Here is a 13826-nt window from a genome sequence, read left to right on the forward strand (position 1 = left end):
TGAGGAGGAAGAGAAATCTCCCCCTCACCAGACATTAGGAAAGGATCAGCCGCCTCAGGGAACTGATCTTACCCCTGATGAAGGAACTGTCCCAGAGGTTGTTAGGCCTGGCCTGACAGAGCCTCTGATGATAGTGGACCCTTCTCAGGTGGGACCCAGTCTGGAGCAGGTAACCTGCCCCTCTCTACCTTGCCTTACTCAGCCCAGGGCAGCAGAGGACAAGAAGGACAGTGAGACCCAAAGGGCCCCCTGTCAAATAAAGTACCCCCATCAACAGATTAGGGGCACCAAAACTAATAGCCCTAGTGAGGTGCAAACTTTAAAAACTCCTGAGGGATCCCCCTTAAAAATAGTTAGGGACCTCCCCCAGATGGATATTGTTGGGCACAGCCAAACCTGGGACCCTAAGGGCCCAAACCTGAACTGTCCCTCCAGTAAGCCAAACAGAGGGACTCAGCCACCAGCTTTAGGTAGCCAGAGGTTGACCCTGAGAGCACAGTGCAACTCAGTCAAAGAAATAAAGGCACACATGGTGGAGAGTGATTGGAGGAAGCTGAGCCCTACAGAGGAAACTCACTTCAGTACTCCATCTCAACACCAGCCTTTGACTTTGCAAAGACACACCACAGGTAGAGATTCCCTATGGTGGAGACCCTCAGATACCCTTAGGGTGAGGGATTGCTTAGTGGACCATGAGACAGGGGGTTACCAAGCCAGAGCTGGTACTTCCTTATATGGCCATTTAGGCAATATAGGCTTACCTGGTCAAGGATAGCCTTACCTCCTTTCGTTTGGGGGGGGTTATGTAGGAAGGTGGATATCTAACTATGGTTACCCCCAAACTTTTTGCCTGGTGTTTAGCTGGTTTTTGACTTAGTTGGCCTGGTATCCTGCTATTCAGGGCCCCAGGCTGATTGCTCTCTCCCTAAAATGGACTCCATGTACCTTAGGTGCATAACACAATTGGAATTGGTTCACCTTATAGGCCCCTGTAACAGTGTACCATAAGTACCCAGGGCATAGGTGCATCTAAGGCTTACCAGGGGCTGCAGCATGTATTGTGCCACCCCTGGCCTGGCCTCCATATTTGACACAATTGGCTGATCACTCAGCTGGGGTAAGTTGGTGTAATCACCTCTCACTTAGATATAGTATCCCTATATCTAACCTTAGACTGGACACATATGTTCCTATCAGCCACTCCTATGGAAGGCCTCATCAATCCTGGAGGCAGAGTTCTTGGAAATATGTGAGATGGTGCTCTAGCATGAGCTGAGCCTGTCTGCAGCTGTCGGGAACAACTCCCTTAGCTGTTCCGGGATATTGCCATACCATATACTCTTAAGTGCATTATAATCCTCGCGGTTATATGCTATCTTTGGTTTGGCTTTATCAAAACATGTCGAGTAAGGTGTCATACAAATTGGAAAACTATCCCCTCGACAGTTCTGTCGACGGGGATAGCATTCCACCCTTCTAGAGGGACACGACATGTGTGTAGCCTTAACCCCGGTTAAAGTTAACCAGAGCCTCAGCATCACAAAATGGATGCTGCCACCACAGACACAAGTCTGACCTCCTGCTGCTGGGAGTCCTTCCAGCGAGGGAGGCTTGGACAAAGGGTTTCCTGCCTTGGGAGGTGCGAGCACCACCCCAGACAGGGTTTTGTGTATTGGGTAGGACAGGGCTGAATAGACTGAGACATGTTCGGGGCACACAAGGTGTCCCCGTGCATAAGCCAGTCCAAACCGGTCCTGGGACTTTCCAGACCCAGGCCTGGCGAGGAGCTGGACAAAGGAAAGGGGGTGTAACCGCCCCCCTTCCTGGTCCCACCCAGAGGAGGGACCTAGTAGGTGATCCACCCATCAGATTGGGAATAAGAGTGGGAGCAGTGCCATTGCACAGCAGATCATCCTGAATCAACTTTACACGAAGAAGAAGACTGGACTTCGACATTCTGCTGCACAGAAGACTGAAGAGAATCTCCCTTTTGGCCTAGGAGTGGCCACCCTGTGAACACAAATGCAGCAGTTTCACACTATCTGCAGCTTGTATTATACACCAGAGAAAATAGCCAAATGGGTTCCTGTAGGTTCACTGAGCACACGTACGAAATGCCCTAAATGTGATCTTTATGCTGCAAGTTTGATGCATATGTTATTGGAGTGTCCTAAATTGAAAGATTTTTGGCAACAGATAGGCAAAGTCTGCTCTCAGAAATTAGGGATCGATATTTCTCCAAATGCAAGGGATATTATGCTAGGACCTAGTATGTTTAGTCATCAACAAAACCGGCTATTATTGATTTTGTGTGTGGTGGCTAGATTGGTCATCTCTGGAGTTTGGATTAGCATATATCCTCCTAATATTAGTGATTGGTGGATGCTGTTGAAGGAAATATATTCAATGGAACACATATTGGCAAATTCTAGGGGCTTACAAGCCCAGAACAAACTGAACTCTGTTTAGGGACTTATATCGGAATGTTTTTGATAAGAAATTCAGTATAATTACTTATGTATTCTATGTCTCTTGCTCTATTTTTGCTTTTATATTATTTTTATGCTTCTATGTCTTTTCCTTATTTTTCTTTATATATTAATTTTTACTCCTGCCTATCATTATTGGATTGAATCATTGAAGTATTAAAAGATTGTTTATGCTATTTTGCTGACTTGTTAAATAATAATGATATTATGTAAAAAAAAGGAAGATGACGTTGTTGTATGCGCACCCCCAGGAAAGGCAGGGTACACATCAGTGATGCTGCAGATAGCTTTTACATTTATGCAGCAACAAGAGTGTCTTCTTTTAGAAATGGTGTTCCCTGTGTCAGGATACTCAGATGTACCACATAGGTGTAATCAATGGCCCCTAATATCCAGGGCAAGTGGGAAAGGGTACAGAATTGACTTGCCACCCATTGCCCTTCCACCTCTGACTGTGGCGTGGTGAAAATCTGGCACATTCTGCTTTGATGCATCACAGTACCTGTTTCAGGCAGCGGGACTGGCTTGCCAATGAGATGCCTTAAAAGTGTGTCATCGTCTTGACTGCTGATTTACTCCCCTTTCTTGTTGGAGGGGGTGCATGTGATTGTTTCCTGTTGTAATATGTGCTATGAGTTGCTTGTTGGTAAAATGTATGTTTTGTTTGATTGTTAGACATTTGAAAATAGTTTCCATTAATTTTCTATTTTTCCATATGTGGTGTAAGTGGTATTACATTCCTCTTTTGATTTCAATGTTAGTGTAATGCATTACCAGTGAAGGTCTATGAGCAAGGCTTAACTGGCATCGATTTGAGTCTATTTTGTCGATAGTAATAGTAGCTATTTATGTAACTGTTGTAAATAGCAAGTGCCTTACTCCTTTGTTGGTGCATTCTAATATGTGCACATGCCATTACAAACTCCTCCTAAATTTCCCTTAACCCCCATCCATTTAGTAGTGGACATTTTCATTTTCCAACCACTCCCACATCTCCCTATCATATTTCCTACAAACATGTGTACCGATGTGAAAAAATCTTTACACTCAAGGCACAGATCTCAGCACAAAAGAAGTAGTAAAAACTTCAACAGAGATATCTGCTGGGATGTTAGTGAATAGCGTTGTGAGTATATAAGGTACTGCTAGATAAGAGTTAGTTGCCTTAATCAGAAATGCTTTGATTAATAGACTCCTTGTAGTTTGTGTTTCTTTGTTATTCTGTGCTCAGACTTTAAGGCCGCCATTACTAAAATGACATGTGAGTTGCTCAACATCGTTTGAAGACATTTCTTTGTTTCTTCCAAAATAAACATCAGTAGCGGCTGCTCACAAACGGGCGTGGGGGGTTGGGTGAGGGAATTAAAAAAAAATGTTTTTGCCTTGATGTGGCCAAACAGCCAGACTGCCTCTCCTCCATCCAGGGTCGGACTGGCTACCGGGCATTTTGGAATGCTGCTGAGCTGGGGGCTCATTTTGTTGATGGGGACCTGCGTGTGCTAAACTAAATTCATTTTGATTTAATTAGAGCAGCATTGTAATTTATCTGAGTGCCCTAGTTTGGAGCTCCAACAGGGGCCCGGAGGTTGGGCATGTTTCCCATCTAGGTTATAATGCAGCCTGGGTGGAGAACATGCAAAGTGTGCATGACATTTTTGCCGGCTTGGGACGGCCACACAAAATGTCATGTGCACTTAGGAAGTGCCTACCACTCCTCCCCAGCCTATAAACAGCCCATCCCCTCTTCCAACCAACTGAACCAGTATGCTTACATATATGATAACAAGGTTTAGTTATTATCATTTTATTTTTCCATTTTTAATTGCTCAGTGGGCTGAAGAGCCATCACTGATAAACATTTGTATCTATCCCATTTAACTTTAAGACTAGTCAAAATTAATGTTTTTTGTAATAGACTGAGTTTTTTAACATCATCTTCAGATGGCTGTTTCAGTAATTCATGAGCAACAGCAGCCCCATACAACACTTTAATTTTTAGCTTTTCCATTTAGTAGAACGTTTGAAATAACATTTCATCTGGATGAATAATATTGTACAGTTACAGACTTTAGTTCAACAAGCAGCACATTTTTCAATTGTATTTGAAAAAGAGGGATGCAATATGAAAGGAATACCTCAACCCACTCATAGCAGTAATTCAATACAAAACAGCATTATTTAAAAAAAAGCTTGTTTTATTTAAAAAAACTGATTTAAGTCCCCCTACTAACATAATCTTTCATCACGATGACTTGTAACCCTCAAATTTTATACTCTTGGGTGCCATTATGAAAATGGCTATATTTTATATAACAAAAACATGAAAAGATAAGGCTGCTGAATCTGGTCACTTCAGTTAACTGTGAAATGGTTTATCAGCAGGGCGCTTCAGTATTTCATCTTTCTATAGCTAAAGGCAATGTTAACATTTAATTAAAAACCTTCACATATAAATCCAACAAGATGTTAAGGCTTAAGAAATGTTCTGCTGTGAGATATTCAGCAATAAATTACATTGAACCTTCGAGGCTAATGTCAATGAATGGTAGCCAATGGCTCAAACAGCTGACCCACAGGAATATACAATGGCACACCATTCATTAACTTTGTAGATTTATAAGCAGTATTCAATACAAATAGAGTTAGGTATTCACTTTCAAAAGATGCCTTTTATAATACCAGTCCTTGCTTTGGAAAGATAACAACTGTCCTTGTATAAATCATCAAGGCTAAATCCGAGGTCTAATGTTTTGGTGCCTTATAATGATTTTACATGCGTGTCAAAAAATAAACTTCCTATATGTTTATATAATTCAATTTCATGAAAAAACTGAATAGTATAAAAACAAACAGGGACATATTCATAAACTGTATATTGTGTAGTTCATAAGTAGTACTACTGTAGTACTACTCATGTGTTAAAAAAACTCTACTCACAGACCAACAAACAGGGACCTCCAGATCCTTTTCGCATACCTCTTTTCTATGCAGAGGACTTCAATGTGGTGAAGTTCTCTGCACACATAGGTATATGTGTTGGTAATAAATGTGGAATGGATGAGGCAGAGTGGCTAGAAAGAGGGGAATACAATAACATTGGGGGAATTTAGAGAAAGATCACCAGATGCCATTGATGGCATAATAATTTACTGACCACAAGGGTGACCCTAGAGCAAGAACCAGGGGTAATAATAGCTATTATCCAAACAGTGGTTATTGAGCTACGTTAGCAAATTAAACAACTAAATAAAAATTAAATAAAGAAACTATATATAAAAGGGAAAGGAAATAAACCTTATATAAACATTATTTCACAGATACCCATGTACATAAGTGATTATATAAATTTAATGAAAAACAAAGGGCGCTCCAACAATTACACTCATACTATACACTAAAAAACACTGACATGTGAGAAATCAAAAAACAATGGTAGAGAAAAATACATACAACAATTAACACAGTCCACAATCAAACAATAGTGTCATCTCTGATTTATGTAATGTTAGAGGCGTCAATGGCGTTTCAACCCGAAATTTCTTTGAGGGTCATCATCAGGACAATAGACATCAAGAGTGAAAAGTGGCCTCCTATTTAGGATCTTAGCAATCTTCCGACAAATACTCGTCCCTTATCCAACATCAATTTTTTTTAAAGTAGGTAATTTGAAGTGAAGTCCTGTTAATGTAAGAAAAACACTAAATATAAAGTCTTCAGTGAAAAGGTCGATCCAATACTCCAGTTTGACAATAGGGAACCAGGATATAGAATTGTTGAAAAAGTCCCTGAGAGGTTACGTAATTTGTTTATTGAAAACCCATGTGGGCAATATCCCGTACTCCATCAAACATGCCAGCAGTGTCATTATTGAATCCATAATAGGCCTATTTTACAGATATTTATTAATGTTATTACCTACTGGCGGTCGCCAGTAGGTATATATAGTTAGGACCTAGTTACCATTAGAAATCCCCAACATTCTATTGGGAATAACTTTTGCGCCGATTGAGGAATCTGCGTGTCATTTTCCTTAAAATTGCTTCGCTGCACTTCGCTCCTTCCCTGAAAGTTTCAGGGGGATTCGTCTAGCGGGGGCCGAAAAAAAAGGGGGGTCCCAAAACGTGTTTCCCCATGTTAATTTCAATAGAGACCTTCAGACACGGCTACAGCCCGAATGGCTGAATGGAATTACACCAAATTTGGCAAAATGGTAGGGCCTGGTATGCAGATTGCCTTTCCTATGTTTGGTGAAAATCCCTCCAGTAGTTCTTGAGAAAATAGAATTTGAAATTTTTCAAATGGCATTTTCTATGGGACCTTTAGACACGGCTACAGCCCGAACGGCTGAATGGAATTACACCAAATTTGGCAAAATGGTAGGGCCTGGTATGCAGATGTGCCTTTGCTATGTTTGGTGAAAATCCCTCCAGTAGTTCTTGAGAAAATTGAATTTGAAATTTTTCAAATGGCATTTTCCATGGGACCTTTAGACACGGCTACAGCCCGAACGACTGAATGGAATTACACCAAAATTGGCAAAATGGTAGGGCCTGGTATGCAGATTGCCTTTCCTATGTTTGGTGAAAATCCCTCCAGTAGTTCTTGAGAAAATTGAATTTGAAATTTTTCAAATGGCATTTTCTATGGGACCTTTAGACACGGCTACAGCCCGAACGGCTGAATGGAATTACACCAAATTTGGCAAAATGGTAGGGCCTGGTATGCAGATGTGCCTTTGCTATGTTTGGTGAAAATCCCTCCAGTAGTTCTTGAGAAAATTGAATTTGAAATTTTTCAAATGGCATTTTCAATGGGACCTTTAGACACGGCTACAGCCCGAACGGCTGAACTGAATTACACCAAACTTGGCAAAATGGTAGGGACAGGTATGCAGTAGTGCCTTTTCTATATTTGGTGAAAATCCCTCCAGTAGTTGTTGAGAAAATTGAATGTGAGCAAAAATATATATCTATGTCCGCTCACCGTACACGCACCGTACGCGCACCGTACGCGTACCGTACGCGTACGTGCGCGTACCCTTATGTGCACGAGCGAGTTTCTGATTGGCTGGCAGTTGACTGTCAACATTCCAAACTGTCCAAACCAGGAGTGGAAAACACGGAAAGGGGGCAGGGTAGAGACCCCCCAACCCTCTAGCCCTTCTCAGGGGGTCCCAAAAGGACCCCCAAGGGCAAAAAAAACCCCAAAAAATCAAGGGAGACGCGCACCGCACACGTACGGGGTGCGTACCCCGCGATTTTAAAAAACATATAATTTTTTTTGCCCTTGGTGGTCCTTCTGGGACCCCCTGAGAAGGGTTAGGGGGTGGGGGGGTCTCAACCCTGCACCCTTTTCTCGTTTTCCACTCTTGTTTTGTGCTCTCTTGTGCCTCACTTCTCCTGAGAAACAAGATGGCTGCTCAGGTGGTCCCAGAAGGATAATTACATATATAATTGTTATCCGCTAATAGAATTAGCATTTACAAAACCTTTGAAATTTATTGAAAAAAATATAGGTTTCACGCCTGATATAGTTAGGAATTAACATTTAAAAAACCTTGCAAATTCACTGAAAAAAACATAGGTTTCAAGGCTTATATAGTTAGGAATTAGCATTTAACAAAACCTTGCAAATTCACTTAAAAAACTATAGGTTTCAGGCCTTATATAGTTAGGAATTAGCATTTACAAAACCTTGCAAATTCACTTAAAAAGTCCATAGGTTTCAGGCCTTATATATTTCGGAATTAGCATTTTAAAAACCTTGCAAATTCACTTAAAAAACCATAGGTTTCAGGCCTTATATAGTTAGGAATTAGCATTTAAAAAACCATTCAAAGCTCCGTTTTGCTCCTATCCTGAAAGTTTCATGGTGATTGGTCAAGTGGGGGCCGAGAAAAAAGGGGGTCTCAAAACACCTTTTCCCCATGAAATTTCCCATAGGACCTTTAGCCACAGCTACAGCCCGAACTGCTGAACGGAATTACGCCAAATTTGGCAAAGAGGCAGTCCTCAGTGCAGACTTGTGCCTTTTGCTTAAATGGTGTCGCTCTGTTCAGTAGTTACTGAGAACATTACAGTTAAAAGCATTTATATATCTATGACCGCGGTGGATCCGCGCATCCTGAGCGCACCATGAGTGCACCATGAGCGCACCCTTCTGATCACGCACTGAATGCTAATTGGCTGTCAAGTGGTTGTCAACATTCAGAACCAGGAACTGTTGGCAGCCATTTTGTGCCTCGGTAGAAGCGAGGCTGAAGAAGTCAGTGGAATATGTGTGCAAAACGTAGAAAGAGGGCAGGGTAGAAATACTTTCACTCTCTAGAACTGCTTAGGTGGTCCCAGGAGGACCCCCCAGGGTCAGCAAATTAAAAAAAATATATATTTTTAAAAAGACCCGGATGGTGCGTGTAGGGTGTGTGGACTCTGCCGTAAAAAAATAATAATAAATAAAACAGAGTTTTTTATAATTAGCCAACCAGGGGGCTAAACACTGGGGGCAAAATGATTAAATTTTATGGGGAGCCCAGAGGGGCCCCCGCCCCGGGGATCATCACCCCCAGGGGCTACAAACAAAAAATGTCAGGGGGAGGGGTCCAAAGTCCACAAAGCCATGGGGAACACCACCCCCAGGGCTTTATGTATTGTGGAAGGGGGACTGCATGGCCCCCACCTGGAGCACTCGAGGGCAACGGCACCCCCGGGGCTACAAAAAAAAAGGTTGGGGGGTGCTGTAAGGTCTCCAAAGCCCTGGGGACCACCACTCCCCGAGGCATTATGTATTGTTGGAAGGCCAGCTCCTGCAGTGTCCCTGGGTGTCCATACAGCCCTCCTATAGCAAGGAAATCTGTTCCTTCTTTCAAAATCTGAATCAGATTGCTTTTCCACATGGGAAGCTGCATGTTAGTAGCTCCCCATGTGGAAAAGCAATGCCGGCTGAAGTCGTGCACACTACAGATTAAGAGTTGTGCACACCAGGGGGCCGCACTGAGCACCACGCTGGGTGCGCGACTTCTCATTTCACTGTAGAAAAAATAGCCCCTTTCAGTAATTTCTAATATCCCCGGGGACCCCATCCCCCGGTTCTTATAAAAAATGTTGGGGACCGTGGGGGGGAGCCAAAATGCCCTCACGGTCCCGCCGGCTCCCAGCGTCCTTCGGGAGCCGGCATTGCTTTCCACATGGTGGGATTCTAACATGCATGTGGAAAAGATATCTAGGTGGGTTTTGAAAGAGAGAACAGATTTCCCTGCGCTCTCTTTCAAAATCCAAAACAACTTTGCAATGGGAGGGTGGGAGCGGCAAGACTCCCGCCATCTCAAAGAAAACAGCAGTGTCCTGGGGGTAGGCACCCCGGGACACTGCAGGAGCCGGCCCTGGGGCGTGGCGGTACCCAGTGCCCTCGAGGGCTCCAGGCGGAGGGCTACACAGCCTGCCTACCACAATACACAAATCATCGGGGTGGTGGTTCCAGGGGGTAGAGGGGTTTCATTGAGGCCCACAAATGTCTGATTTTGCAGGGGGGGCCTTGGAGCCCCCCAACCATTTATTTTATAGCCCGGGGGTGGCTCTCACTCTTGTATAGGAAACATCAATGTTGAGAAAATCTTCTGGTGAGATAACAAAGGATTTTGAAGTCCATTTTCAGCGTTTTTGTTGTAGTTTGCACCTTTAAAGTGCCCATAATTTTAACTCCTTCTTTGTAAATATGCCACTATGTTTTGTAATGTCGACAATCTTGTCTTCCATTTAAATAGGCACAAAGTATTTATTGAAGTTCATTGTGAATCGTGAAGCAACACTGTCTAATTGTGATCGAAAAAGAATTGAATGAGTTGTATACATGTTTTGCTCGTAATGTGTATAGCGGCAGATTTACAAGTTCATTGCGTTACTATTGCATTACTTTTAAGATGTGAAAAGTGACGTGAAAGTGGCACAAGGGGGTTGTAAATCTGGTACACAGTGTTCTGTTTTACTTTGCTTTCCTTTCTGTCATATTGAGGATCCTGTATCCATGTATAACGGTTTCTGTACAGCCAGTACCTTTCAACCCTACCCCCAAACAAACGACTTACTGCCTGTTACCATAGTAACAGTTCATGGAACATTTAAGTGAGCACAGGGGTTAGAAGTTCACCACACTATGGGGGTCATTAGGATGGCGGGCGGATTGCCCCTGCCAGGCTGGCCATATTAGAATGGTGGGGTGACCGCGGCAGACGGAAAGACTGTCTGCAGCTTTTCCACCCCGGTCGCCTTGCGACCGGGGCGGAAAAGGTCTAACATGGTGGCGGTGTCTATTTGACACTGCCAGCCATATTAGGATGGCCCAGGATAGATGCTTTTCCGTGGCGGCATCGCCGTCATCCTCAGCTAAATGTCCCCCACCATATTAGTATGGCGGAGGTAACTGCGGCGGATTGAAAGACTGTCCGCTGCTTTTCTGCCCCGGTCGCCTTGCGACTGGGGCGGAAAAGGTCTAACATGGTGGCGGTGTCTTTTTGACACCTCCAGAGATAATAAGATGGCCCAGGATAGATGCCTTTCCGTGGCGGCGATGCTGCCACGGAAAGGCATGCGGTCTTCACTTCGGGGGCCCCCTGCGGGTCCCCCGAGTGAAGGAGAGGTGGGGGGTCCACAGGGGGGCTACCTGTGGTACCCCCCTGCATTTGCATTAACAAAATGGCAGGCATCGTGCGGTGCCTGCTGCTTTGTTAATGCAAATGTATTTTTGCATGTTTAGCATTTTGGCGGGCAGTGCTGAGAGCTCCGCCCGCCACAATGCTAAACATGCAAGATGCACCCGCCACAGTGGCGGGCGCATCCTAATGCCCCCCACGGGACCCCGCCCTTATGGCGGGTGATCCCAAAGAACGATAGGATGGCAGGCGGACTAAGTCAGCCCGCCATACTAATGACCCCCATAGTTACTAATCGAAACAGTTACTGTGCTGGAGTTTTTAAAGTTTTCCATAGGAACAGTTAGTCGTAGCAATAGATTCTAGTAAAGAGCTGGTAAAGAGTTAGCCTCAGTATTTTACATCAAGTTATAAATATAATTTCTATTTTTAAATGTTTCTAACTGTAATATTATCACATTAAATAATTGTGAAATGTTGTCAGAAAAAAAAGACGTACACACTTTTTTTAATTAACTTTTATTAAAACAACAAGAAATAACTGGAAACGTAACTTAAAGATAACAATGTAATAAATAACTAGAAACATAACTTTAAAAAAACAATTAAACCAAATGTGATATGGACTCCAATAGAAGTAGGGTAGGTAATCTGCAAAACAAAAATGAAATTAAGGGACTCATTAGGATGACGCCCGCCATCCTGTCGTAACTGGGTACTGCCCACCATTAGGGCGGGGGTCCCGTGACTGGTATTAGGATGTGCCCGCCACAGTGGCGGACACATCCTGCATTGTTAGCATTGTGGCGGGTGGAGCACTCAGCCACGCCCGCCACAATGCTAACAATGAAAGGCAGCATTTGCATATACAATGCGGCAGGCACCGCGCTGTGCCTGACGCCTTGTAAATGCAAATTCAGGGGGGTACCACAGGTACCCCCCGTGTGCACCCCCCACATCACCTTCTCTCTGGGGGCCTGGAGGGGGCCCCCAGAGTGAAGACCGCATGAAAAGTATTCCAAAATGCCAATCATAATATGGCTGGCGGTGTCTATGAGACACCGCCACCATATTAAACCTTTTCTGCCCCGGCCGCAGGCGACCGGGGTGGAAAAGCAGCGGACGGGCTTTCCGTCCACCTATGTCCCCCCGCCACAATAATATGGCGGGGGAAAATGAGTGTGGATGTCGGGCAGATTGCCCCCGCCAGGCTTGCGAGGCAATCCGCCCGACATCGTAATGGGCCCTAAGTGTTCAAAATTAGATCGATGTGACTAAATGAGGTCAAACATTACAAGTTAAGGTAATACTTATCAATAATGTTTAATTTGTACATCTGCAGGGTGCCTGATACAATCCACCTCTCTTATAGGCCCGCGTTCAAAAGGTGTCTGTACGGAAGTGCCTACTACGGCAGATTTACAGTATGGACCAACAGGTCTTTAACCCCTTCCATGCTCATGACGAGCTCAGCTCCTCATGAGGCACACTGGAGCTGTACTCATGACAAGGTGAGCTCGTCATGAAATGCTGCTTTTCAAGGTTTTTCAGCACAGGACGGGAAAATCCATAGCATGGAAGGTGTTAAAATGATTCAGAGATGAGACAGAAGTTGGTGAGAGATCAAGTCATCATGCAGGACAATATTCTTTAAGGCTTATTTACAAGCCTCTTGCGCCACTTTTTTGTTACTTTTCCCATGTTAAAAGTGATGCAAAAGTGGTACAAGGGGCTTGTAAATAAGCTCTTTTATTTCTAATTCATTTAATCAGAGACATTGTATATCTAGGCCGCTCTGCTTACCTTGTGTAAACACTGTGACCCACATAGTTCACAACTTTAACTCCACTTTGGTTGAACACGACAGAGTGGACAGCAACGTCCATCACTTTAAGAGAGAAATCATCTGAGAGAGAGAGAGAGAGAACAAGAGAATAAACGACATTAAAACTGTGAGAGAAAGTTATAGATGGAGCAGTTAATACTGGAGAAAATCTTCATAGCTCACCTTTTTGCCTCCTTTGTGTGTCCAAGCATGTGCCGGTTCATAGTGCATCCTCTAGTTTAGTGATCTGAAAGATAGTATATATAGTTAGTATTAACATAGTACATACAACTTCACAAGTATATTTTTGTTTTATTTCTTTGTACACTCAGGATACTGTATTTCATCAACTTCCACTGTAAGGAGGTGTTTGTGTGCTGTTTTGATTTCAAAGTAGTATATCCCATGCACTCCCGCTGCATAGCGGTGAGTGCTCAATTGCGTACCTAGACTGTTGCACCCCATTGACTCGCAGAGTACGGAGGTGAGTGTTTTTCAAGGGAAGTCAGAGGCAGATTTACAAGATCCATGCACCACTTTTCCCAAGTTAAAAGTGACACAAAAGTGGCACAAGGGCTTGTAGATCTGCCCCTCAAACTGTTGTAACCTATCCTCACTGCTCGGAGGTAATTGTACATTTCTACACAGTGAAGCTGCTGCACACTACCCACTCTCTCCTTTCACAGATGACTTGTCGTTGTTTCGGAAACAAGCTTATTTGCTCACCTTGTGCCATTGGCGTGATTCAAAGAGTGTGCACCACGTGTCGAAGCAGCCTTCTCAAACGTTGTTACGATGGCCACGCATCATCGCAAATTCCACAAACATAGATCTTTGTAGCTGTTTTGGGGGGCTGAACCCAATTTAT

Source organism: Lissotriton vulgaris, chromosome 6 (assembly GCF_964263255.1).
Source record: "Lissotriton vulgaris chromosome 6, aLisVul1.2, whole genome shotgun sequence".
Classification (NCBI taxonomy): Eukaryota; Metazoa; Chordata; class Amphibia; order Caudata; family Salamandridae; genus Lissotriton; species Lissotriton vulgaris.